General features: G+C 39.4%; 1 long non-coding RNA gene across 1 annotated transcript; it reads left to right on the top strand.

Annotated features, from left to right (window-relative positions):
- The first annotated feature begins 4,320 nt into the window (after positions 1-4,320).
- On the top strand, positions 4,321-4,911 carry LOC129160846 (uncharacterized). Its single transcript, XR_008561328.2, has 4 exons — positions 4,321-4,372; positions 4,440-4,619; positions 4,691-4,768; positions 4,846-4,911. It is a non-coding gene; the product is annotated as an uncharacterized lncRNA (long non-coding RNA).
- The last annotated feature ends 396 nt before the right edge of the window (positions 4,912-5,307 follow it).

Raw genomic sequence — 5,307 nt, 5'->3', positions numbered from 1 at the left:
ATACGACAAAACTGTCAGTGATTTCAAACTGCTCTAAAATGGAAAATTGCTGTTTCCACTGGGTCGATCCACTTTAGATCAACAGTAAACAACCCCACAGTGATACAATATCAATATCAAGTCATTCCGATGGTGCTTTCCAAAATAAAGGCCTTTTTAAATTGCCCATATACGACCAAACTTTCAGTGATTTCAAAATGCTCTAAACTGGAAAATTGCTGTTTCCACTGGGTCATTCCACTTTAGATCAACAGTATACAACCCCACAGTGAAACCATATCAATATCTAGTCATTCAGATGGTGCTTTCCAAAATAAAGGCCTTTTCAATTTGCCCATATACGACCAAATTTTCATTGATTTCAAAATGCTTTAAAATGGAAAATTGCTGTTTCCACTGGGTCGTTCCACTTTAGATCAACAGTATAGCACCCCACAGTGATACCATATCAGTATCAAGTCATTCTGATGGTTTTTTCCAAAATAAAGGCCTTTTTAAATTGCCCATAGATGACCAAACTTTCAGTGATTTCAAAATGCTCTAAAATGGAAAATTGCTGTTTCCACTGGGTCATTCCACTTTAGATCAACAGTATACAACCCCACAGTGATACCATATCAGTATAAAGTCATTCTGATGGTGCTTTCCAAAATAAAGGCCTTTTTATATTGCCCATATACGACCAAACTTTCAGTGATTTCAAAATGCTCTAAAATGGAAAATTTCTGTTTCCACTGGGTCATTCCACTTTAGATCAACAGTAAACAACCCCACAGTGATACCATATGAATATCAAGTCATTCTGATGGTGCTTTCCAAAATAAAGGCCTTTTTTAAATTGCCCATATACGACCAAACTTTCAGTGATTTCAAACTGCTCTAATATAAAAAAAATTGCTGTTTCCACTGGGTCATTCCACTTTAGATCAACAGTATACAACCCCACAGTGATACCATATGCATATCAAGTCATTCTGATGGTGCTTTCCAAAATCAAGGCCTTTTTAAATTGCCCATATACTACCAAACTTTCAGTGATTTCAAAATGCTCTAAAATGGAAAATTGCTGTTTCTACTGGGTCTTTCCACTTTAGATCAACAGTATAGCACCCCACAGTGATACCATATCAATATCAAGTCTTTCTGATGGTGCTTTCCAAAATAAAGGCCTTTTTAAATTGCCCATAGACAACCAAACATTCAGTGATTTCAAAATGCTCTAAAATGGAAAATTGCTGTTTCCACTGGGTCATTCCACTTTAGATCAACAGTATACCACCCCACAGTGATACCAAATCAGTATCAAGTCATTCTGATGGTTTTTTCCAAAATAAAGGCCTTTTTAAATTGCCCATAGATGACCAAATTTTCATTGATTTCAAAATGCTTTAAAATGCAAAATTGCTGTTTCCACTGGGTTGTTCCACTTTAGATCAACAGTATACAACCCCACAGTGATACCATATCAATATCAAGTCATTCTGATGGTGCTTTCCAAAATAAAGCCCTTTTTAAATTGCCCATATACTACCAAATTTTCAGTGATTTCAAAATGCTCTAAAATGGAAAATTGGTGTTTCCACTGTGTCATTCCACTTTAGATCAACGGTATACAACCTCTCAGTGATACCATATCAATATCAATTCATTCTGATGGTGCTTTCCAAAATAAAGGCCATTTTAAATTGCCCATGTACTACCAAACTGTCAGTGATTTCAAACGGCTCTAAAATGGAAAATTGCTGTTTCCACGGGGTCACTCGACTTTAGATCAACAGTATACAACCCCACAGTGAAACCATATCAATATCTAGTCATTCTGATGGTGCTTTCCAAAATAAAGGCCTTTTCAAATTGCCCATATACGACAGAGAGAATTATAAGATACTTTTCGTCAAACTTTTTGACAGGTCTATTGTTCTTTGACCTTTTTGACCTTTCAGTCCTATTGTTCATTTGACCCTTGACCTTGCCCCCCTTCCTATCATTAATCAAATGGACAGGTGTATTGTTCAATCTTTGCCCCCCCTTCCGTATCATTAATCAAATGGACATGTGTATTGTTAATTGTCCAGATGGCCTAGACCCCCCACGCCGCATCATCAATGGCGTATTGTTGAACGTGTCCAGATGTCCATGATTCCCCACGTCATAGGCTAATGTGTGTAATGGCGTGTGAAGTTTCTTATTGTGTTACCCATCGGTTCCCACAGCCCCCCTCCCTTCTGAGTGTAATCCTATTGTGTATAACTCTTTAAAAGCTCAGATCTGTCCGAATGGTGAAAAGCCGAGCTCTAAGAAAAAATGATGAACCACGAGGAGATGCATGAAGCACCAAGCCACGAGGAAGAGGTGCCTACAGACATGGCTCACTGACACTTTTTGACCAGAACTAAAACTATTGTGTAAAACTTTATGTCCAGCAGCACATCAAATTAATGGCTGTAAACACACACACACACACACACACACACACACACACACACACACACACACACACACACACACACACACACACACACACACACACACACACACACACACACACACACACACAAACTCTTCAGAGTGACACATTGTCTATGTCATTAATACTCTCTTTGATTTACTCAGCCATCTGGCATATGTTCACGTTGGATTTCGTATGTTCAGTCTTAAACTTTGTGTTTAAATGTGTTATTTACATGCAGCTCACTGACACTTTTTGACCAGAACTAAAACTATTGTGTAAAACTTTGTGTCTAGCAGCACCTCAAATAATGGATGAATCATCAGAGGCTGTAAACACACACACACACACACACACACACACACACACACACACACACACACACACACACACACACACACACACACACACACACATTTAAAGCACTTTCCCCTTTCAGAAAATGTCTGACTCTCTCTGTTACCAACTCTAAACACCATTCATACATTTCTCTCACTTCAGAAAAGCAATGGTTTGCCATCCTAAACCATTTATGGTTCTGTTGTAAACCACCCTGCATACTCAAGCCTATAAGAATAAAAGTTGATCCTTACCTCAGTGTGACGCTTTTAGTCGACAACTCACAAAGCAAATGACTCTGTATTGTTTTGCAGGTGGGCTGAATTGAAAGAGTGGTGGGAAGTTGGTTCAACAAAGATCTGTTGAGCTTTCTTAAAGTTCATTCTAAACAATTTTACACGGCCAGCGACTTCTGACAAAGCAAATGACTTCCTTTTTTTTGCAGGTGGTGGGGAAGTTTTAAAACAAAGATTTGGTTCATTCTAACCTAGTCGGCATGGAAACAATTCACAAAAGCAAATGACTTGCTATTGTTTCAAAGAGCTATTTAGGTGAACAGCATCTTTGGTTCGTCATCATCAGCAGTGAAAGCTTAACCATCGCCTCCTGCCTTTAGTGTCACAATTTGTTTTCACTGTCACACACACACACACACACACACACACACACACACACACACACACACACACACACACACACACACACACACACACACACACACACACACACACATTGCTTCCTGCCTCAAAGAAAAGATTTGATCCTTTTTGTAGGACCTATAACAGCTGAAATAAATAAAAAGCTGTTTATGAGGTTTGTTTTTTGGGAGGGGTGGATTAGTAAAGTCTCAGAGCAGACGTACCTCTGGTCAAACCTTTAATGTCATACCTCTCAGAATAGTTAAACTAAGGCACATGCATGTCGTAAACGGATTTACACACGAGCGAAGAAGAAGAACCGATGGATACGTGTTTTGAATATAGCCTTCCTCTGCTAAAAACAACGTTCGAATTGAGACATGATGAGATTGGCTTGACAACGCAACAGATTTTTCATAAGCGATTTCAGGAAGAAATGTCCGGTACAAAACCGGTCCGGTATTATTTTTTTGGATCTGCACGCACACACGCACACACACACACACACACACACACACACACACACACACACACACACACACACACACACACACACACACACACACACACACACACAACTCTAAACACCCATTCAGACATTTGTCTACCTATACAACAAAGCAAATGACTATGTATTGTTTATAAACATTTTTTTTCCGACCAATCGCAACCGTTTTCTATTCAAGATTTTTTTAAACAGCTGTATAAAATGTAAAACCGCATTTTCGGAGTCGTGATTTGAAGTGTAACGAGCTAAGATGACGGGTAAGTTTTTAACTTAAGACGCAAATCTTTTTTTCTCTTTCTGGTTTAACATCTTTATTTTCAGACGCTATTGTCATATCGGACGGCGAGTGGGAAGAAATTCCTATTGAGGAATTAACTTGTAAAACTCCGATCCCTCTCGATGATTTGTCTAAAATTAATCGTGCGGTCGAGAATCTGAGTGAGTGGATTTTATAAATATATACGTAACGTTCTTTTCTTCAGCTGAGAAATATCTCATTTTACAGAAAAGGAGGGGGTTCAACCTTACCCCGGAAGTGATAACTTTTACCCAACCACGCCTCCATCCACCAGCCGAACCGTCTTACATCCGTATCAGCCCAGCCATACCGTCAGATCACACGCGAATGCGAACGTGAAAGCTGTTCGTTACAGGAACATCACGCCACAGACGATCCTCGAAGCTGGTAAGTGATTACAAAATAGCGATTAATAAGTCAGAGATGTGTCGTTCATATTTATCGTTTTTATTCTCCAGAGCAACGGCCGACGGCCTACGCACCCCCAATATCTCAGCCCCCACCACCTCCAACCCCTTCTCATGCGCAGACGGATGGTAACGATAAAAAAAACAACTGATTAATAAGTCAAAGATGACTCGTTCACATTTACCGTTGTTTTTTATCCTTTCAGAACAACATCCGACAGCCGCTTCAATATCTCCGCCCACACCTCCTCCTCCTCCTCCCCCTTCTCCTGCACAGGGTAAGAGATTTATAAAAAGGTGGTTATTTACTTCAAAGATGATTCGTTCATATTTTTCCTTGTTTTTATTCTTTCAGAACAATCCGACAACGACTCTGAAACCGCTGAACGTGGTCCTGAGCAGCCAGCCGGTAAGCTGTTTCACAAAACCGCTCTGCAGAGTATATTAAATTTTGAAGTAAAAAAGATGATGTTTTTTATCCTTTCAGAACAACCCACGACCGACGGAGAGAACGCCCCACCTCCTGCACCTGTACAGAGTAAGTTAAATTTATATATATAATTTATTAAAAGCTCGTTCATTTTATTTATTTTTATTTATTTTTTCATCAGAAAAACGGTTGAAGAAGAAGAAGCGGGGCAGATTTACGCCATTGCAGAGATTAAACA

Source organism: Nothobranchius furzeri, chromosome 6 (assembly GCF_043380555.1).
Source record: "Nothobranchius furzeri strain GRZ-AD chromosome 6, NfurGRZ-RIMD1, whole genome shotgun sequence".
In the NCBI taxonomy this organism is placed as follows: Eukaryota; Metazoa; Chordata; class Actinopteri; order Cyprinodontiformes; family Nothobranchiidae; genus Nothobranchius; species Nothobranchius furzeri.
This window is presented reverse-complemented; position numbering and strand designations above follow the sequence as displayed.